The sequence below is a fragment of the Dreissena polymorpha genome, chromosome 3 (genome assembly GCF_020536995.1).
Source record: "Dreissena polymorpha isolate Duluth1 chromosome 3, UMN_Dpol_1.0, whole genome shotgun sequence".
NCBI lineage: Eukaryota > Metazoa > Mollusca > Bivalvia > Myida > Dreissenidae > Dreissena > Dreissena polymorpha.
In genome coordinates, this window is record NC_068357.1 from 42,416,198 (window position 1) to 42,439,499 (window position 23,302).

General features: G+C 37.4%; 12 non-coding genes across 12 annotated transcripts; all 12 read right to left on the minus strand.

Moving 5' to 3' along the window:
- Positions 1-1,271: 1,271 nt before the first annotated feature.
- On the minus strand, positions 1,272-1,344 carry Trnak-cuu (transfer RNA lysine (anticodon CUU)). Its single transcript has one exon. It is a non-coding gene; the product is annotated as a tRNA-Lys (tRNA).
- A 1,897-nt stretch (positions 1,345-3,241) lies between these two features.
- Positions 3,242-3,314, minus strand: Trnak-cuu (transfer RNA lysine (anticodon CUU)). Its single transcript has one exon. It is a non-coding gene; the product is annotated as a tRNA-Lys (tRNA).
- Positions 3,315-5,216: 1,902 nt separating this feature from the next.
- On the minus strand, positions 5,217-5,289 carry Trnak-cuu (transfer RNA lysine (anticodon CUU)). Its single transcript has one exon. It is a non-coding gene; the product is annotated as a tRNA-Lys (tRNA).
- Positions 5,290-7,188: 1,899 nt separating this feature from the next.
- On the minus strand, positions 7,189-7,261 carry Trnak-cuu (transfer RNA lysine (anticodon CUU)). The gene has a single exon. It is a non-coding gene; the product is annotated as a tRNA-Lys (tRNA).
- A 1,896-nt stretch (positions 7,262-9,157) lies between these two features.
- Trnak-cuu (transfer RNA lysine (anticodon CUU)) lies at positions 9,158-9,230 on the minus strand. Its single transcript has one exon. It is a non-coding gene; the product is annotated as a tRNA-Lys (tRNA).
- Positions 9,231-11,113: 1,883 nt separating this feature from the next.
- On the minus strand, positions 11,114-11,186 carry Trnak-cuu (transfer RNA lysine (anticodon CUU)). The gene has a single exon. It is a non-coding gene; the product is annotated as a tRNA-Lys (tRNA).
- Positions 11,187-13,081: 1,895 nt separating this feature from the next.
- Trnak-cuu (transfer RNA lysine (anticodon CUU)) lies at positions 13,082-13,154 on the minus strand. The gene has a single exon. It is a non-coding gene; the product is annotated as a tRNA-Lys (tRNA).
- Positions 13,155-15,051: 1,897 nt separating this feature from the next.
- On the minus strand, positions 15,052-15,124 carry Trnak-cuu (transfer RNA lysine (anticodon CUU)). Its single transcript has one exon. It is a non-coding gene; the product is annotated as a tRNA-Lys (tRNA).
- A 1,897-nt stretch (positions 15,125-17,021) lies between these two features.
- Positions 17,022-17,094, minus strand: Trnak-cuu (transfer RNA lysine (anticodon CUU)). The gene has a single exon. It is a non-coding gene; the product is annotated as a tRNA-Lys (tRNA).
- Positions 17,095-18,996: 1,902 nt separating this feature from the next.
- Trnak-cuu (transfer RNA lysine (anticodon CUU)) lies at positions 18,997-19,069 on the minus strand. Its single transcript has one exon. It is a non-coding gene; the product is annotated as a tRNA-Lys (tRNA).
- Positions 19,070-20,939: 1,870 nt separating this feature from the next.
- Trnak-cuu (transfer RNA lysine (anticodon CUU)) lies at positions 20,940-21,012 on the minus strand. Its single transcript has one exon. It is a non-coding gene; the product is annotated as a tRNA-Lys (tRNA).
- Positions 21,013-22,910: 1,898 nt separating this feature from the next.
- Positions 22,911-22,983, minus strand: Trnak-cuu (transfer RNA lysine (anticodon CUU)). Its single transcript has one exon. It is a non-coding gene; the product is annotated as a tRNA-Lys (tRNA).
- Positions 22,984-23,302: the final 319 nt, after the last annotated feature.

Here is a 23,302-nt window from a genome sequence, read left to right on the forward strand (position 1 = left end):
TAATTGATTTTAACAATACATAAGGTATGACATGTTATTTGCAAGAAAGAGATGACAACAAATCAAAATCGCCGGTTTTTGCACCTTCTTTTTTCGGCCCTTTCTAGTGGAATGTAACCCGTTTCACCGTCATGTTTTATTGTACTCTATAACTTTACCATATTTCAGTTATTTAGTACTGAACGCCTATGCTTATCCCATCGTTATGTGCAAAAGATAAAAGCAGAACAACTGTCTAAAGTGTAAACATTACTTCAAGTAAAATATATTGATTTTTAGAGAGTACAGCCCTACATGACGCGATTATTTAGTATATTGTTACCCATGTCAAAACGTGTAGATAATACAAACACCAAAACGGGGGCCCGTTACCACGATGCTGAGATGAAGAGTACACAAACAACTGCCATCCATTCCTTCAAGGGAACACATGATTTAACGGATTAACACTTGTCGAAGATTTGAATTGGTGGCCTTAGTTTTCACTTCACGTGAGTCGCTTTTAAACAAGGGCATACCAAAAAAACAAACCCTTAAACTAACTTGAACGGAAACGAGGGCACGAATAATGCATTTAGAGTGGTTATTCTGCGATTTGTTTACAATAAAACGACGTGACTTAGTTGTTGATCTCATTTTACATATGTTCAAATGTGGCGCATATCATGTTTAGCTTAACATTTTGACCTCATTTCATTAACATTAAATCATAAACATGGATTCTAGAGTGGAAACAAGCATTTCCTAATAGTTGACCTGGTTGTCAAGTGTCTGACCTCATTAACCCGAATTCGAATATTGATAAGTTATTGTAACGAAACACATATTGACGAAATGTCATTTAATATTCAATTCTGATTATTTATTCTAGAGGTGGCATACGTTTTTTTAAGAGTTGTTCCGCTGACCTAGATTTGATCCAGTAGGGAAAACATAAAAAAGGTCTTTGTACTGTTAACATAAACATTCTGACCAGGTTGAGTCAAGTTGAGTCATCAGTTCGGTTTCTAGCTTGCTCTTTATGCTTATCTTGGGTTACACTTGTCGTCGTTATTTTCTTCAAAATGCCAACGGCCGATGTAAATCTTAAACCACGAATACCAGTAGGATAAGTATGAGGACTGCTGTCAAAAGTGGTCATAAGAGCACGACATCGAAATTTATAAACTGACATTCTACGGACTAGATAGGCTTTTCTGTCCAAATAAACACCTCGAAGACCGATGTAGACCGAGCTTTGACAGATATATCTTACGTAAACAAAACTATAACGCCCAACGTGGGGCTCGAACCCACGACCCCGAGATTAAGAGTCTCGTGCTCTACCGACTGAGCTAGCCGGGCTATACAGAACAAATTATCGACCACGCCCTTCTCTTATGCTCATGTTTTATGTAATTATATATAATGACCCTCGTGGTGGGTCTCGAACTACCCTACTGCAATGAAATGTAAAATTTATGGCATTGACAAATTACAGAGTAGAGCTTCACCCACTGAACAAGCTGGTCTTTACATTGTAAGGCCTCGTCAACGTAACAGTGTGACACAAATCCCTTATTTGTACAAAATATTTACGCAAAACGTTGGACTCAAACCATGTCACTGAGATTGTGCTATGCTGACTGAGCTACCCGAGCTAGCAACGTCATTCATCGACAACATTTAATTTTGAAATGTATTTACATGCAAGGAGGTACTCGAACCCATGACCTCGACATTTAAAGTACATACAATATTATCGAAAAAGATGCAAAAAAGCATGAAGCCGAAAAGTCTGACTCTTTACGTACGTAACAGACTTGACTGTGCAGATAAGCTCTTAGACAAGCCTGATATATAGGTCCCAATACACTAAGTATTTCCATATATAATCAATGTTAAAGCGACAACTTAAATAAAAAATAAAGGAAACAGTTTGCACAAAGAGACCCACATTACAATAACTTTTCTGAAAGAGCATTTACAAATTAATTGTTTTTAACAATACATAAGGTATGACATGTTATTTGCAAGAAAGAGATGACAACAAATCAAAATCGCCGGTTTTTGCACCTTCTTTTTTCGGCCCTTTCTAGTGGAATGTAACCCGTTTCACCGTCATGTTTTATTGTACTCTATATCTTTACCATATTTCAGTTATTTAGTACTGAACGCCTATGCTTATTTAATCGTTATGTGCAAAAGAGAAAAGCATAACAACTGTCTAAAGTGTAAACATTACTTCAAGTAAAATATATTGATTTTTAGAGATTACAGCCCTACATGACGCGATTATTTAGTATATTGTTACCCATGTCAAAACGTGAAGATAATACAAACACCAAAACGGGGGCCCGTAACCACGATGCTGAGATGAAGAGTACACAAACAACTGCCATCCATGCCTTCAAGGGAACACATGATTTAACGGTTTAACACTTGTCGAAGATTTGAATTGGTGGCCTTAGTTTTCACTTCACGTGAGTCGCTTTTAAACAAGGGCATACCCAAAAAACAAACCCTTAAACTAACTTGAACGGAAACGAGGGCACGAATAATGCATTAAGAGTGGTTATTCTGCGATTTGTTTACAATAAAACGATGTGACTTAGTTGTTGACCTCATTTTACATATGTTCAAACGTGGCGCATATCATGTTCAGCTTAACATTTTGACCTCATTTCATTAACATTTAATCATAAACATGGATTCTAGAGTGGAAACAAGCATTTCCTAATAGTTGACCTGGTTGTCAAGTGTCTGACCTCATTAACCCGAATTCGAATATTGATAAGATATTGTAACGAAACACATATTGACGAAATTTCATTTAATATTCAATTCTGATTATTCATTCTAGAGGTCGCATACGTTTTTTAAGAGTTGTTCCGCTGACCTAGATTTGATTCAGTAGGGAAATATTAAAAAAGGTCTATGTTCTGTTAACATAAACATTCTGACCAGGTTGAGTCAAGTTGAGTCATCAGTTCGGTTTCTAGCTTGCTCTTTATGCTTATCTTGGGTTAGACCTGTCGTCGTTATTTTCTTCAAAATGCCAACGGACGATGTAAATCTTAAACCAAGAATCCCAGGAGGATAGGTATGAGGACTGCTGTCACAAGTGGTCATAAGAACACGACATCGAAATTTATAAACTGACATTCTACGGACCAGACAGGCTTTTTTGTCCAAATAAACACCTCGGAGACCGATGTAGACCGAGCTTTGACAGATATATCTTACGTAAACAAAACTATAACGCCCAACGTGGGGCTCGAACCCACGACCCCGAGATTAAGAGTCTCGTGCTCTACCGACTGAGATATCCGGGCTATACAGAACCAATTATAGACCACGCCCTTCTCTTATGCTTATGTTTGATGTAATTATATATAATGACCCTCGTGGTGGGTCTCGAACTACCCTACTGCAATGAAATGTAAAATTTATGGCATTGACAAATTACAGAGTAGAGCTTCACCCACTGAACAAGCTGGTCTTTACATTGTAAGACCTCGTCAACGTAACAGTGTGACACAAATCCCTTATTTGTACAAAATATTTACGCAAAACGTTGGACTCAAACCATGTCACTGAGATTGTGCTATGCTGACTGAGCTACCCGAGCTAGCAACGTCATTCATCGACAACATTTAGTTTTGAAATGTATTAACGTGCAAGGAGGTACTCGAACCCATGACCTCGACATTTAAAGTACATACAATATTATCGAAAAAGATGCAAAGAAAGCATGAAGTCCGAAAAGTCTGACTCTTTACGTACGTAACAGACTTGACTGTGCAGATAAGCTCTTAGACAAGCCTGATATATAGGTCCCAATACACTAAGTATTTCCATATATAATCAATGTTAAAGCGACAACTTAAATCGAAAAATAAAGGAAACAGTTTGCACAAAGAGACCCACATTACAATAACTTTTCTGAAAGAGCATTTACAAATTAATTGATTTTAACAATACATAAGGTATGACATGTATTTGCAAGAAAGAGATGACAACAAATCAAAATCGCCGGTTTTTGCACCTTCTTTTTTCGGCCCTTTCTAGTGGAATGTAACCCGTTTCACCGTCATGTTTTATTGTACTCTATAACTTTACCATATTTCAGTTATTTAGTACTGAACGCCTATGCTTATCCCATCGTTATGTGCAAAAGATAAAAGCAGAACAACTGTCTAAAGTGTAAACATTACTTCAAGTAAAATATATTGATTTTTAGAGAGTACAGCCCTACATGACGCGATTATTTAGTATATTGTTACCCATGTCAAAACGTGTAGATAATACAAACACCAAAACGGGGGCCCGTTACCACGATGCTGAGATGAAGAGTACACAAACAACTGCCATCCATGCCTTCAAGGGAACACATGATTTAACGGTTTAACACTTGTCGAAGATTTGAATTGGTGGCCTTAGTTTTCACTTCACGTGAGTCGCTTTTAAACAAGGGCATACCAAAAAAACAAACCCTTAAACTAACTTGAACGGAAACGAGGGCACGAATAATGCATTTAGAGTGGTTATTCTGCGATTTGTTTACAATAAAACGATGTGACTTAGTTGTTGATCTCATTTTACATATGTTCAAACTGTGGCGCATATCATGTTTAGCTTAACATTTTGACCTCATTTCATTAACATTAAATCATAAACATGGATTCTAGAGTGGAAACTAGCAATTTCCTAATAGTTGACCTGGTTGTCAAGTGTCTGACCTCATTAACCCGAATTCGAATATTGATAAGATATTGTAACGAAACACATATTGACGAAATTTCATTTAATATTCAATTCTGATTATTTATTCTAGAGGTGGCATACGTTTTTTTAAGAGTTGTTCCGCTGACCTAGATTTGATCCAGTAGGGAAATATAAAAAAGGTCTATGTACTGTTAACATAAACATTCTGACCAGGTTGAGTCAAGTTGAGTCATCAGTTCGGTTTCTAGCTTGCTCTTTATGCTTATCTTGGGTTAGACCTGTCGTCGTTATTTTTCTTCAAAATGCCAACGGCCGATGTAAATCTTAAACCACGAATACCAGTAGGATAAGTATGAGGACTGCTGTCAAAAGTGGTCATAAGAGCACGACATCGAAATTTATAAACTGACATTCTACGGACTAGATAGGCTTTTCTGTCCAAATAAACACCTCGAAGACCGATGTAGACCGAGCTTTGACAGATATATCTTACGTAAACAAAACTATAACGCCCAACGTGGGGCTCGAACCCACGACCCCGAGATTAAGAGTCTCGTGCTCTACCGACTGAGCTAGCCGGGCTATACAGAACAAATTATCGACCACGCCCTTCTCTTATGCTCATGTTTTATGTAATTATAATAATGACCCTCGTGGTGGGTCTCGAACTACCCTACTGCAATGAAATGTAAAATTTATGGCATTGACAAATTACAGAGTAGAGCTTCACCCACTGAACAAGCTGGTCTTTACATTGTAAGGCCTCGTCAACGTAACAGTGTGACACAAATCCCTTATTTGTACAAAATATTTACGCAAAACGTTGGACTCAAACCATGTCACTGAGATTGTGCTATGCTGACTGAGCTACCCGAGCTAGCAACGTCATTCATCGACAACATTTAATTTTGAAATGTATTTACAGTGCAAGGAGGTACTCGAACCCATGACCTCGACATTTAAAGTACATACAATATTATCGAAAAAGATGCAAAAAAGCATGAAGCCGAAAAGTCTGACTCTTTACGTACGTAACAGACTTGACTGTGCAGATAAGCTCTTAGACAAGCCTGATATATAGGTCCCAATACACTAAGTATTTCCATATATAATCAATGTTAAAGCGACAACTTAAATCAAAAATAAAGGAAACAGTTTGCACAAAGAGACCCACATTACAATAACTTTTCTTAAAGAGCATTTACAAATTAATTGTTTTTAACAATACATAAGGTATGACATGTTATTTGCAAGAAAGAGATGACAACAAATCAAAATCGCCGGTTTTTGCACCTTCTTTTTTCGGCCCTTTCTAGTGGAATGTAACCCGTTTCACCGTCATGTTTTATTGTACTCTATATCTTTACCATATTTCAGTTATTTAGTACTGAACGCCTATGCTTATTTAATCGTTATGTGCAAAAGATAAAAGCAGAACAACTGTCTAAAGTGTAAACATTACTTCAAGTAAAATATATTGATTTTTAGAGAGTACAGCCCTACATGACGCGATTATTTAGTATATTGTTACCCATGTCAAAACGTGAAGATAATACAAACACCAAAACGGGGGCCCGTAACCACGATGCTGAGATGAAGAGTACACAAACAACTGCCATCCATGCCTTCAAGGGAACACATGATTTAACGGTTTAACACTTGTCGAAGATTTGAATTGGTGGCCTTAGTTTTCACTTCACGTGAGTCGCTTTTAAACAAGGGCATACCCAAAAAACAAACCCTTAAACTAACTTGAACGGAAACGAGGGCACGAATAATGCATTAAGAGTGGTTATTCTGCGATTTTTTTTACAATAAAACGATGTGACTTAGTTGTTGACCTCATTTTACATATGTTCAAATGTGGCGCATATCATGTTTAGCTTAACATTTTGACCTCATTTCATTAACATTAAATCATAAACATGGATTCTAGAGTGGAAACAAGCATTTCCTAATAGTTGACCTGGTTGTCAAGTGTCTGACCTCATTAACCCGAATTCGAATATTGATAAGATATTGTAACGAAACACATATTGACGAAATTTCATTTAATATTCAATTCTGATTGTTTATTCTAGAGGTGGCATACGTTTTTTTAAGAGCTGTTCCGCTGACCTAGATTTGATCCAGTAGGGAAATATTAAAAAAGGTCTATGTACTGTTAACATAAACATTCTGACCAGGTTGAGTCAAGTTGAGTCATCAGTTCGGTTTCTAGCTTGCTCTTTATGCTTATCTTGGGTTAGACCTGTCGTCGTTATTTTCTTCAAAATGCCAACGGCCGATGTAAATCTTAAACCAAGAATCCCAGGAGGATAGGTATGAGGACTGCTGTCAAAAGTGGTCATAAGAATACGACATCGAAATTTATAAACTGACATTCTACGGACTAGACAGGCTTTTCTGTCCAAATAAACACCTCGAAGACCGATGTAGACCGAGCTTTGACAGATATATCTTACGTAAACAAAACTATAACGCCCAACGTGGGGCTCGAACCCACGACCCCGAGATTAAGAGTCTCGTGCTCTACCGACTGAGCTAGCCGGGCTATACAGAACCAATTATCGACCACGCCCTTCTCTTATGCTTATGTTTTATGTAATTATATATAATGACCCTCGTGGTGGGTCTCGAACTACCCTACTGCAATGAAATGTAAAATTTATGGCATTGACAAATTACAGAGTAGAGCTTCACCCACTGAACAAGCTGGTCTTTACATTGTAAGGCCTCGTCAACGTAACAGTGTGACACAAATCCCTTATTTGTACAAAATATTTACGCAAAACGTTGGACTCAAACCATGTCACTGAGATTGTGCTATGCTGACTGAGCTACCCGAGCTAGCAACGTCATTCATCGACAACATTTAATTTTGAAATGTATTTACGTGCAAGGAGGTACTCGAACCCATGACCTCGACATTTAAAGTACATACAATATTATCGAAAAAGATGCAAAAAAGCATGAAGCCGAAAAGTCTGACTCTTTACGTACGTAACAGACTTGACTGTGCAGATAAGCTCTTAGACAAGCCTGATATATAGGTCCCAATACACTAAGTATTTCCATATATAATCAATGTTAAAGCGACAACTTAAATCAAAAATAAAGGAAACAGTTTGCACAAAGAGACCCACATTACAATAACTTTTCTGAAAGAGCATTTACAAATTAATTGATTTTAACAATACATAAGGTATGACATGTTATTTGCAAGAAAGAGATGACAACAAATCAAAATCGTCGGTTTTTGCACATTCTTTTTTCGGCCCTTTCTAGTGGAATGTAACCCGTTTTACCGTCATGTTTTATTGTACTCTATAACTTTACCATATTTCAGTTATTTAGTACTGAACGCCTATGCTTATCCCATCGTTATGTGCAAAAGATAAAAGCAGAACAACTGTCTAAAGTGTAAACATTACTTCAAGTAAAATATATTGATTTTTAGAGAGTACAGCCCTACATGACGCGATTATTTAGTATATTGTTACCCATGTCAAAACGTGTAGATAATACAAACACCAAAACGGGGGCCCGTTACCACGATGCTGAGATGAAGAGTACACAAACAACTGCCATCCATGCCTTCAAGGGAACACATGATTTAAAGTTTTACACTTGTCGAAGATTTGAATTGGTGAAATTAGTTTTCACTTCACGTGAGTCGCTTTTAAACAAGGGCATACCCAAAAAACAAACCCTTTAACTAACTTGAACGGAAACGAGGGCACGAATATTGCATTTAGAGTGGTTATTCTGAGATTTGTTTACAATAAAACGATGTGACTTAGTTGTTGGCCTCATTTTACATATGTTCAAACGTGGCGCATTTAATGTTCAGCTAAACATTTTGACCTCATTTCATAAACATTAAATCATAAACATGGATTCTAGAGTGGAAACAAGCATTTCCTAATAGTTGACCTGGTTGTCAAGTGTTTGACCTCATTAACCCGAATTCGAATATTGATAAGATATTGTAACGAAACACATATTGACGAAATTTGATTTAATATTCAATTTTGATTATTTATTCTAGAGGTGGCATACGTTTTTTAAGAGTTGTTCCGCTGACCTAGATTTGATCCAGTAGGGAAATATTAAAAAAGGTCTATGTTCTGTTAACATAAACATTCTGACCAGGTTGAGTCAAGTTGAGTCATCAGTTCGGTTTCTAGCTTGCTCTTTATGCTTATCTTGGGTTAGACCTGTCGTCGTTATTTTCTTCAAAATGCCAACGGACGATGTAAATCTTAAACCAAGAATCCCAGGAGGATAGGTATGAGGACTGCTGTCACAAGTGGTCATAAGAACACGACATCGAAATTTATAAACTGACATTCTACGGACCAGACAGGCTTTTCTGTCCAAATAAACACCTCGGAGACCGATGTAGACCGAGCTTTGACAGATATATCTTACGTAAACAAAACTATAACGCCCAACGTGGGGCTCGAACTCACGACCCCGAGATTAAGAGTCTCGTGCTCTACCGACTGAGCTAGCCGGGCTATACAGAACCAATTATCGACCACGCCCTTCTCTTATGCTTATAATGACCCTCGTGTTGGGTCTCGAACTACCCTACTGCAATGAAATGTAAAATTTATGGCATTGACAAATTACAGAGTAGAGCTTCACCCACTGAACAAGCTGGTCTTTACATTGTAAGACCTCGTCAACGTAACAGTGTGACACAAATCCCTTATTTGTACAAAATATTTACGCAAAACGTTGCGTATCAAACCATGTCACTGAGATTGTGCTATGCTGACTGAGCTACCCGAGCTAGCAACGTCATTCATCGACAACATTTAGTTTTGAAATGTATTTACGTGCAAGGAGGTGCTCGAACCCATGACCTCGACATTTAAAGTACATACAATATTATCGAAAAAGATGCAAAGAAAGCATGAAGTCGAAAAGTCTGACTCTTTACGTACGTAACAGACTTGACTGTGCAGATAAGCTCTTAGACAAGCCTGATATATAGGTCCCAATACACTAAGTATTTCCATATATAATCAATGTTAAAGCGACAACTTAAATCAAAAATAAAGGAAACAGTTTGCACAAAGAGACCCACATTACAATAACTTTTCTGAAAGAGCATTTACAAATTAATTGTTTTTAACAATACATAAGGTATGACATGTTATTTGCAAGAAAGAGATGACAACAAATCAAAATCGCCGGTTTTTGCACCTTCTTTTTTCGGCCCTTTCTAGTGGAATGTAACCCGTTTCACCGTCATGTTTTATTGTACTCTATAATCTTTACCATATTTCAGTTATTTAGTACTGAACGCCTATGCTTATTCCATCGTTATGTGCAAAAGAGAAAAGCAGAACAACTGTCTAAAGTGTAAACATTACTTCAAGTAAAATATATTGATTTTTAGAGAGTACAGCCCTACATGACGCGATTATTTAGTATATTGTTACCCATGTCAAAACGTGTAGATAATACAAACACCAAAACGGGGGCCCGTTACCACGATGCTGAGATGAAGAGTACACAAACAACTGCCATCCATGCCTTCAAGGGAACACATGATTTAACGGTTTAACACTTGTCGAAGATTTGAATTGGTGGCCTTAGTTTTCACTTCACGTGAGTCGCTTTTAAACAAGGGCATACCCAAAAAAACAAACCCTTAAACTAACTTGAACGGAAACGAGGGCACGAATAATGCATTAAGAGTGGTTATTCTGCGATTTGTTTACAATAAAACGATGTGACTTAGTTGTTGACCTCATTTTACATATGTTCAAACGTGGCGCATATCATGTTTAGCTTAACATTTTGACCTCATTTCATTAACATTAAATCATAAACATGGATTCTAGAGTGGAAACAAGCATTTCCTAATAGTTGACCTGGTTGTCAAGTGTCTGACCTCATTAACCCGAATTCGAATATTGATAAGATATTGTAACGAAACACATATTGACGAAATTTCATTTAATATTCAATTCTGATTATTTATTCTAGAGGTGGCATACGTTTTTTTAAGAGTTGTTCCGCTGACCTAGATTTGATCCAGTAGGGAAATATTAAAAAAGGTCTATGTACTGTTAACATAAACATTCTGACCAGGTTGAGTCAAGTTGAGTCATCAGTTCGGTTTCTAGCTTGCTCTTTATGCTTATCTTGGGTTAGACCTGTCGTCGTTATTTTCTTCAAAATGCCAACGGCCGATGTAAATCTTAAACCAAGAATCCCAGGAGGATAGGTATGAGGACTGCTGTCAAAAGTGGTCATAAGAGCACGACATCGAAATTTATAAACTGACATTCTACGGACTAGACAGGCTTTTGTGTCCAAATAAACACCTCGAAGACCGATGTAGACCGAGCTTTGACAGATATATCTTACGTAAACAAAACTATAACGCCCAACGTGGGGCTCGAACCCACGACCCCGAGATTAAGAGTCTCGTGCTCTACCGACTGAGCTAGCCGGGCTATACAGAACCAATTATCGACCACGCCCTTCTCTTATGCTTATGTTTTATGTAATTATATATAATGACCCTCGTGGTGGGTCTCGAACTACCCTACTGCAATGAAATGTAAAATTTATGGCATTGACAAATTACAGAGTAGAGCTTCACCCACTGAACAAGCTGGTCTTTACATTGTAAGGCCTCGTCAACGTAACAGTGTGACACAAATCCCTTATTTGTACAAAATATTTACGCAAAACGTTGGACTCAAACCATGTCACTGAGATTGTGCTATGCTGACTGAGCTACCCGAGCTAGCAACGTCATTCATCGACAACATTTAATTTTGAAATGTATTTACGTGCAAGGAGGTACTCGAACCCATGACCTCGACATTTAAAGTACATACAATATTATCGAAAAAGATGCAAAAAAGCATGAAGCCGAAAAGTCTGACTCTTTACGTACGTAACAGACTTGACTGTGCAGATAAGCTCTTAGACAAGCCTGATATATAGGTCCCAATACACTAAGTATTTCCATATATAATCAATGTTAAAGCGACAACTTAAATCAAAAATAAAGGAAACAGTTTGCACAAAGAGACCCACATTACAATAACTTTTCTGAAAGAGCATTTACAAATTAATTGATTTTAACAATACATAAGGTATGACATGTTATTTGCAAGAAAGAGATGACAACAAATCAAAATCGCCGGTTTTTGCACATTCTTTTTTCGGCCCTTTCTAGTGGAATGTAACCCGTTTCACCGTCATGTTTTATTGTACTCTATAACTTTACCATATTTCAGTTATTTAGTACTGAACGCCTATGCTTATCCCATCGTTATGTGCAAAAGAGAAAAGCAGAACAACTGTCTAAAGTGTAAACATTACTTCAAGTAAAATATATTGATTTTTAGAGAGTACAGCCCTACATGACGCGATTATTTAGTATATTGTTACCCATGTCAAAACGTGTAGATAATACAAACACCAAAACGGGGGCCCGTTACCACGATGCTGAGATGAAGAGTACACAAACAACTGCCATCCATGCCTTCAAGGGAACACATGATTTAAAGTTTTACACTTGTCGAAGATTTGAATTGGTGGAATTAGTTTTCACTTCACGTGAGTCGCTTTTAAACAAGGGCATACCCAAAAAACAAACCCTTTAACTAACTTGAACGGAAACGAGGGCACGAATATTGCATTTAGAGTGGTTATTCTGAGATTTGTTTACAATAAAACGATGTGACTTAGTTGTTGGCCTCATTTTACATATGTTCAAACGTGGCGCATTTAATGTTCAGCTAAACATTTTGACCTCATTTCATAAACATTAAATCATAAACATGGATTCTAGAGTGGAAACAAGCATTTCCTAATAGTTGACCTGGTTGTCAAGTGTTTGACCTCATTAACCCGAATTCGAATATTGATAAGATATTGTAACGAAACACATATTGACGAAATTTGATTTAATATTCAATTTTGATTATTTATTCTAGAGGTGGCATACGTTTTTTAAGAGTTGTTCCGCTGACCTAGATTTGATCCAGTAGGGAAATATTAAAAAAGGTCTATGTTCTGTTAACATAAACATTCTGACCAGGTTGAGTCAAGTTGAGTCATCAGTTCGGTTTCTAGCTTGCTCTTTATGCTTATCTTGGGTTAGACCTGTCGTCGTTATTTTCTTCAAATGCCAACGGACGATGTAAATCTTAAACCAAGAATCCCAGGAGGATAGGTATGAGGACTGCTGTCACAAGTGGTCATAAGAACACGACATCGAAATTTATAAACTGACATTCTACGGACCAGACAGGCTTTTCTGTCCAAATAAACACCTCGGAGACCGATGTAGACCGAGCTTTGACAGATATATCTTACGTAAACAAAACTATAACGCCCAACGTGGGGCTCGAACTCACGACCCCGAGATTAAGAGTCTCGTGCTCTACCGACTGAGCTAGCCGGGCTATACAGAACCAATTATCGACCACGCCCTTCTCTTATGCTTATGTTTTATGTAATTATATATAATGACCCTCGTGTGGGTCTCGAACTACCCTACTGCAATGAAATGTAAAATTTATGGCATTGACAAATTACAGAGTAGAGCTTCACCCACTGAACAAGCTGGTCTTTACATTGTAAGGCCTCGTCAACGTAACAGTGTGACACAAATCCCTTATTTGTACAAAATATTTACGCAAAACGTTGGACTCAAACCATGTCACTGAGATTGTGCTATGCTGACTGAGCTACCCGAGCTAGCAACGTCATTCATCGACAACATTTAATTTTGAAATGTATTTACGTGCAAGGAGGTACTCGAACCCATGACCTCGACATTTAAAGTACATACAATATTATCGAAAAAGATGCAAAAAAGCATGAAGCCGAAAAGTCTGACTCTTTACGTACGTAACAGACTTGACTGTGCAGATAAGCTCTTAGACAAGCCTGATATATAGGTCCCAATACACTAAGTATTTCCATATATAATCAATGTTAAAGCGACAACTTAAATCAAAAATAAAGGAAACAGTTTGCACAAAGAGACCCACATTACAATAACTTTTCTGAAAGAGCATTTACAAATTAATTGATTTTAACAATACATAAGGTATGACATGTTATTTGCAAGAAAGAGATGACAACAAATCAAAACCGCCGGTTTTTGCACATTCTTTTTTCGGCCCTTTCTAGTGGAATGTAACCCGTTTCACCGTCATGTTTTATTGTACTCTATAACTTTACCATATTTCAGTTATTTAGTACTGAACGCCTATGCTTATCCCATCGTTATGTGCAAAAGAGAAAAGCAGAACAACTGTCTAAAGTGTAAACATTACTTCAAGTAAAATATATTGATTTTTAGAGAGTACAGCCCTACATGACGCGATTATTTAGTATATTGTTACCCATGTCAAAACGTGTAGATAATACAAACACCAAAACGGGGGCCCGTTACCACGATGCTGAGATGAAGAGTACACAAACAACTGCCATCCATGCCTTCAAGGGAACACATGATTTAACGGTTTAACACTTGTCGAAGATTTGAATTGGTGTCCTTAGTTTTCACTTCACGTGAGTCGCTTTTAAACAAGGGCATACCAAAAAAACAAACCCTTAAACTAACTTGAACGGAAACGAGGGCACGAATAATGCATTTAAAGTGGTTATTCTGCGATTTGTTTACAATAAAACGATGTGACTTAGTTGTTGATCTCATTTTACATATGTTCAAACGTGGCGCTTATCATGTTTAGCTTAACATTTTGACCTCATTTCATTAACATTAAATCATAAACATGGATTCTAGAGTGGAAACAAGCATTTCCTAATAGTTGACCTGGTTGTCAAGTGTCTGACCTCATTAACCCGAATTCGAATATTGATACGATATTGTAACGAAACACATATTGACGAAATTTCATTTAATATTCAATTCTGATAATTTATTCTAGAGGTGGCATACGTTTTTTTAAGAGTTGTTCCGCTGACCTAGATTTGATCCAGTAGGGAAATATTAAAAAAGGTCTATGTACTGTTAACATAAACATTCTGACCAGGTTGAGTCAAGTTGAGTCATCAGTTCGGTTTCTAGCTTGCTCTTTATGCTTATCTTGGGTTAGACCTGTCGTCGTTATTTTCTTCAAAATGCCAACGGCCGATGGAAATCTTAAACCAAGAATCCCAGTAGGATAGGTATGAGGACTGCTGTCAAAAGTGGTCATAAGAGCACGACATCGAAATTTATAAACTGACATTCTACGGACTAGACAGGCTTTGCTGTCCAAATAAACACCTCGAAGACCGATGTAGACCGAGCTTTGACAGATATATCTTACGTAATCAAAACTATAACGCCCAACGTGGGGCTCGAACCCACGACCCCGAGATTAAGAGTCTCGTGCTCTACCGACTGAGCTAGCCGGGCTATACAGAACCAATTATCGACCACGCCCTTCTCTTATGCTTATGTTTTATGTAATTATATATAATGACCCTCGTGGTGGGTCTCGAACTACCCTACTGCAATGAAATGTAAAATTTATGGCATTGACAAATTACAGAGTAGAGCTTCACCCACTGAACAAGCTGGTCTTTACATTGTAAGGCCTCGTCAACGTAACAGTGTGACACAAATCCCTTATTTGTACAAAATATTTACGCAAAACGTTGGACTCAAACCATGTCACTGAGATTGTGCTATGCTGACTGAGCTACCCGAGCTAGCAACGTCATTCATCGACAACATTTAATTTTGAAATGTATTTACGTGCAAGGAGGTACTCGAACCCATGACCTCGACATTTAAAGTACATACAATATTATCGAAAAAGATGCAAAAAAGCATGAAGCCGAAAAGTCTGACTCTTTACGTACGTAACAGACTTGACTGTGCAGATAAGCTCTTAGACAAGCCTGATATATAGGTCCCAATACACTAAGTATTTCCATATATAATCAATGTTAAAGCGACAACTTAAATCAAAAATAAAGGAAACAGTTTGCACAAAGAGACCCACATTACAATAACTTTTCTGAAAGAGCATTTACAAATTAATTGATTTTAACAATACATAAGGTATGACATGTTATTTGCAAGAAAGAGATGACAACAAATCAAAACCGCCGGTTTTTGCACATTCTTTTTTCGGCCCTTTCTAGTGGAATGTAACCCGTTTCACCGTCATGTTTTATTGTACTCTATAACTTTACCATATTTCAGTTATTTAGTACTGAACGCCTATGCTTATCCCATCGTTATGTGCAAAAGAGAAAAGCAGAACAACTGTCTAAAGTGTAAACATTACTTCAAGTAAAATATATTGATTTTTAGAGAGTACAGCCCTACATGACGCGATTATTTAGTATATTGTTACCCATGTCAAAACGTGTAGATAATACAAACACCAAAACGGGGGCCCGTTACCACGATGCTGAGATGAAGAGTTCACAAACAACTGCCATCCATGCCTTCAAGGGAACACATGATTTAAAGTTTTACACTTGTCGAAGATTTGAATTGGTGGAATTAGTTTTCACTTCACGTGAGTCGCTTTTAAACAAGGGCATACCCAAAAAACAAACCCTTTAACTAACTTGAACGGAAACGAGGGCACGAATATTGCATTTAGAGTGGTTATTCTGAGATTTGTTTACAATAAAACGATGTGACTTAGTTGTTGGCCTCATTTTACATATGTTCAAACGTGGCGCATTTAATGTTCAGCTAAACATTTTGACCTCATTTCATTAACATTAAATCATAAACATGGATTCTAGAGTGGAAACAAGCATTTCCTAATAGTTGACCTGGTTGTCAAGTGTCTTGACCTCATTAACCCGAATTCGAATATTGATAAGATATTGTAACGAAACACATATTGACGAAATTTGATTTAATATTCAATTCTGATTATTTATTCTAGAGGTGGCATACGTTTTTTTAAGAGTTGTTCCGCTGACCTAGATTTGATCCAGTAGGGAAATATTAAAAAGGTCTATGTACTGTTAACATAAACATTCTGACCAGGTTGAGTCAAGTTGAGTCATCAGTTCGGTTTCTAGCTTGCTCTTTATGCTTATCTTGGGTTAGACCTGTCGTCGTTATTTTCTTCAAAATGCCAACGGCCGATGTAAATCTTAAACCAAGAATCCCATGAGGATAGGAATGAGGACTGCTGTCAAAAATGGTCATAAGAACACGACATCGAAATTTATAAACTGACATTCTACGGACTAGACAGGCTTTTGTGTCCAAATAAACACCTCGAAGACCGATGTAGACCGAGCTTTGACAGATATATCTTACGTAAACAAAACTATAACGCCCAACGTGGGCCTCGAACCCACGACCCCGAGATTAAGAGTCCCGTGCTCTACCGACTGAGCTAGCCGGGCTATACAGAACCAATTATCGACCACGCCCTTCTCTTATGCTTATGTTTTATGTAATTATATATAATGACCCTCATGGTGGGTCTCGAACTACCCTACTGCAATGAAATGTAAAATTTATGGCATTGACAAATTACAGAGTAGAGCTTCACCCACTGAACAAGCTGGTCTTTACATTGTAAGACCTCGTCAACGTAACAGTGTGACACAAATCCCTTATTTGTACAATATATTTACGCAAAACGTTAGACTCAAACCATGTCACTGAGATTGTGCTATGCTGACTGAGCTACCTGAGCTAGCAACGTCATTCATCGACAACATTTAGTTTTGAAATATATTTACGTGCAAGGAGGTGCTCGAACCCATGACCTCGACATTTAAAGTACATACAATATTATCGAAAAAGATGCAAAGAAAGCATGAAGTCGAAAAGTCTGACTCTTTACGTACGTAACAGACTTGGCTGTGAAGATAAGCTCTTAGACAAGCCTGATATATAGGTCCCAATACACTAAGTATTTCCATATATAATCAATGTTAAAGCGACAACTAAAATCGAAAATAAAGGAAACAGTTTGCACAAAGAGACCCACATTACAATAACTTTTCTGAAAGAGCATTTACAAATTAATTGATTTTAACAATACATAAGGTATGACATGTAATTTGCAAGAAAGAGATGACAACAAATCAAAATCGCCGGTTTTTGCACCTTCTTTTTTCGGCCCTTTCTGGTGGAATGTAACCCGTTTCACCGTCATGTTTTATTGTACTCTATAACTTAACCATATTTCAGTTATTCAGTACTGAACGCCTATGCTTATCCCATCGTTATGTGCAAAAGATAAAAGCAGAACAACTGTCTAAAGTGTAAACATTACTTCAAGTAAAATATATTCATTTTTAGAGAGTACAGCCCTACATGACGCGATTATTTAGTATATTGTTACCCATGTCAAAACGTGTAGATAATACAAACACCAAAACGGGGGCCCGTTACCACGATGCTGAGATTAAGAGTACACAAACAAATGCCATCCATGCCTTCAAGGGAACACATGATTTAACGGTTTAACACTTGTCGAAGATTTGAATTGGTGGCCTTAGTTTTCACTTCACGTGAGTCGCTTTTAAACAAGGGCATACCCAAAAAACAAACCCTTAAACTAACTTGAACGGAAACGAGGGCACGAATAATGCATTTAGTGTGGTTATTCTGCGATTTGTTTACAATAAAACGATGTGACTTAGTTGTTGATCTCATTTTACATATGTTCAAACGTGGCGCATATCATGTTTAGCTTAACATTTTGACCTCATTTCATTAACATTAAATCATAAACATGGATTCTAGAGTGGAAACAAGCATTTTCTAATAGTTGACCTGGTTGTCAAGTGTCTGACCTCATTAACCCGAATTCGAATATTGATAAGATATTGTAACGAAACACATATTGACGAAATTTCATTTAATATTCAATTCTGATAATTTATTCTAGAGGTGGCATACGTTTTTTTTTTAAGAGTTGTTCCGCTGACCTAGATTTGATCCAGTAGGGAAATATTAAAAAAGGTCTATGTACTGTTAACATAAACATTCTGACCAGGTTGAGTCAAGTTGAGTCATCAGTTCGGTTTCTAGCTTGCTCTTTATGCTTATCTTGGGTTAGACCTGTCGTCGTTATTTTCTTCAAAATGCCAACGGCCGATGGAAATCTTAAACCAAGAATCCCAGTAGGATAAGTATGAGGACTGCTGTCAAAAGTGGTCATAAGAGCACGACATCGAAATTTATAAACTGACATTGTACGGACTAGATAGGCTTTTCTGTCCAAATAAACACCTCGAAGACCGATGTAGACCGAGCTTTGACAGATATATCTTACGTAAACAAAACTATAACGCCCAACGTGGGGCTCGAACCCACGACCCCGAGATTAAGAGTCTCGTGCTCTACCGACTGAGCTAGCCGGGCTATACAGAACCAATTATCGACCACGCCCTTCTCTTATGCTTATGTTTTATGTAATTATATATAATGACCCTCGTGGTGGGTCTCGAACTACCCTACTGCAATGAAATGTAAAATTTATGGCATTGACAAATTACAGAGTAGAGCTTCACCCACTGAACAAGCTGGTCTTTACATTGTAAGGCCTCGTCAACGTAACAGTGTGACACAAATCCCTTATTTGTACAAAATATTTACGCAAAACGTTGGACTCAAACCATGTCACTGAGATTGTGCTATACTGACTGAGCTACCCGAGCTAGCAACGTCATTCACAGACAACATTTAATTTTAAAATGTATTTACATGCAAGGAGGTACTCGAACCCATGACCTCGACATTTAAAGTACAAACAATATTATCGAAAAAGATGCAAAAAAGCATGAAGCCGAAAAGTCTGACTCTTTACGTACGTAACAGACATGACTGTGCAGGTAAGCTCTTAGACAAGCCTGATATATAGGTCCCAATACACTAAGTATTTCTATATATAATCAATGTTAAAGCGACAACTTAAATCAAAAATAAAGGAAACAGTTTGCACAAAGAGACCCACATTAAAATAACTTTTCTGAAAGAGCATTTACAAATTCATTGTTTTTAACAATACATAAGGTATGACATGTTATTTGCAAGAAAGAGATGACAACAAATCAAAATCGCCTGTTTTTGCACCTTATTTTTTCGGCCCTTTCTAGCGGAATGTAACCCGTTTCACCGTCATGTTTTATTGTTCTCTATATCTTTACCATATTTCAGTTATTTAGTACTGAACGCCTATGCTTATTTAATCGTTATGTGCAAAAGAGAAAAGCAGAACAACTGTCTAAAGTGTAAACATTACTTCAAGTAAAATATATTGATTTTTAGAGAGTACAGCCCTACATGACGCGATTATTTAGTATATTGTTACCCATGTAAAAACGTGTAGATAATACAAACACCAAAACGGGGGCCCGTTACCACGATGCTGAGATGAAGAGTACACAAACAACTGCCATCCATGCCTTCAAGGGAACACATGATTTAACGGTTTAACACTTGTCGAAGATTTGAGTTGGTGGCCTTAGTTTTCACTTCACGTGAGTCGCTTTTAAACAAGGGCATACCCAAAAAACAAACCCTTAAACTAACTTGAACGGAAACGAGGGCACGAATAATGCATTAAGAGTGGTTATTCTGCGATTTGTTTACAATAAAACGATGTGACTTAGTTGTTGACCTCATTTTACATATGTTTAAAAGTGGCGCATATCATGTTTAGCTTAACATTTTGACCTCATTTCATTAACATTAAATCATAAACATGGATTCTAGAGTGAAAACAAGCATTTCCTAATAGTTGACCTGGTTGTCAAGTGTCTGACCTCATTAACCCGAATTCGAATATTGATAAGATATTGTAACGAAACACATATTGATGAAATTTCATTTAATATTCAATTTTGATTATTTATTCTAGAGGTGGCATACGTTTTTTTTAAGAGTTGTTCCGCTGACCAAAGGTCTATGTACTGTTAACATAAACATTCTGACCAGGTTGAGTCAAGTTGAGTCATCAGTTCGGTTTCTAGCTTGCTCTTTATGCTTTTCTTGGGTTAGACCTGTCGTCGTTATTTTCTTCAAAATGCCAACGGCCGATGTAAATCTTAAACCAAGAATCCCAGGAGGATAGGTATGAGGACTGCTGTCAAAAGTGGTCATAAGAACACGACATCGAAATTTATAAACTGACATTCTAAGGACTAGACAGGCTTTTCTGTCCAAATAAACACCTCGAAGACCGATGTAGACCGAGCTTTGACAGATATATCTTACGTAAACAAAACTATAACGCCCAACGTGGGGCTCGAACCCACGACCCCGAGATTAAGAGTCTCGTGCTCTACCGACTGAGCTAGCCGGGCTATACAGAACCAATAATCGACCACGCCCTTCTCTTATGCTTATGTTTTATGTAATTATATATAATGACCCTCGTTGTGGGTCTCGAACTACCCTACTGCAATGAAATGTAAAATTTATGGCATTGACAAATTACAGAGTAGAGCTTCACCCACTGAACAAGCTGGTCTTTACATTGTAAGGCCTCGTAAACGTAACAGTGTGACACAAATCCCTTATTTGTACAAAATATTTACGCAAAACGTTGGACTCAAACCATGTCACTGAGATTGTGCTATGCTGACTGAGCCACCCGAGCTATCAACGTCATTCATCGACAACATTTAATTTTGAAATGTATTTACATGCAAGGAGGTACTCGAACCCATGACCTCGACGTTTAAAGTACATACAATATTATCGAAAAAGATGCAAAAAAGCATGAAGCCGAAAAGTCTGACTCTTTACGTACGTAACAGACTTGACTGTGCAGATAAGCTCTTAGACAAGCCTGATATATAGGTCCCAATACACTAAGTATTTCCATATATAATCAATGTTAAAGCGACAACTTAAATCAAAAATAAAGGAAACAGTTTGCACAAAGAGACCCACATTACAATAACTTTTCTGAAAGAGCATTTACAAATTAATTGATGTTAACAATACATAAGGTATGACATGTTATTTGCAAGAAAGAGATGAAAACAAATCAAAAATCGCCGGTTTTGGCCCCTTCTTTTTTCGGCCCTTTCTAGTGGAATGTAACCCGTTTTACCGTCATGTTTTATTGTACTCTATAACTTTACCATATTTCAGTTATTTAGTACTGAACGCCTATGCTTATTTAATCGTTATGTGCAAAAGATAAAAGCAGAACAACTGTCTAAAGTGTAAACATTACTTCAAGTAAAATATATTGATTATTAGAGAGTACAGCCCTACATGACGCGATTATTTAGTATATTGTTACCCATGTCAAAACGTGTAGATAATACAAACACCAAAACGGGGGCCCGTTACCACGATGCTGAGATGAAGAGTACACAAACAACTGCCATCCATGCCTTCAAAGGAACACATGATTTAACGGTTTAACACTTGTCGAAGATTTGAATTGGTGGCCTTAGTTTTCACTTCACGTGAGTCGCTTTTAAACAAGGGCATACCCAAAAAACAAACCCTTAAACTAACTTGAACGGAAACGAGGGCACGAATAATGCATTAAGAGTGGTTATTCTGCGATTTGTTTACAATAAAACGATGTGACTTAGTTGTTGACCTCATTTTACATATGTTCAAACGTGGCGCATATCATGTTTAGCTTAACATTTTGACCTCATTTCATTAACATTAAATCATAAACATGGATTCAAGAGTGGAAACAAGCATTTCCTAATAGTTGACCTGGTTATCAAGTGTCTGACCTCATTAACCCGAATTCGAATATTGATAAGATATTGTAACGAAACACATTTTGACGAAATTTCATTTAATATTCAATTCTGATTATTTATTCTAGAGGTGGCATACGTTTTTTAAGAGTTGTTCCGCTGACCTAGATTTGATCCAGTAGGGAAATATTAAAAAAGGTCTATGTACTGTTAACATAAACATTCTGACCAGGTTGAGTCAAGTTGAGTCATCAGTTCGGTTTCTAGCTTGCTCTTTATGCTTATCTTGGGTTAGACCTGTCGTCGTTATTTTCTTCAAAATGCCAACGGCCGATGTAAATCTTAAACCAAGAATCCCAGGAGGATAGGTATGAGGACTGCTGTCAAAAGTGGTCATAAGAACACGACATCGAAATTTATAAACTGACATTCTACGGACTAGACAGGCTTTTCTGTCCAAATAAACACCCCGAAGACCGATATAGACCGAGCTTAGACAGATATATCTTACGTAAACAAAACTATAACGCCCAACGTGGGGCTCGAAACCACGACCCCGAGATTAAGAGTCTCGTGCTCTACCGACTGAGCTAGCCGGGCTATACAGAACCAATTATCGACCACGCCCTTCTCTTATGCTTATGTTTTATGTAATTATATATAATGACCCTCGTTGTGGGTCTCGAACTACCCTACCGCAATGAAATGTAAAATTTATGGCATTGACAAATTACAGAGTAGAGCTTCACCCACTGAACAAGCTGGTCTTTACATTGGAAGGCCTCGTAAACGTAACAGTGTGACACAAATCCCTTATTTGTACAAAATATTTACGCAAAACGTTGGACTCAAACCATGTCACTGAGATTGTGCTATGCTGACTGAGCCACCCGAGCTATCAACGTCATTCATCGACAAC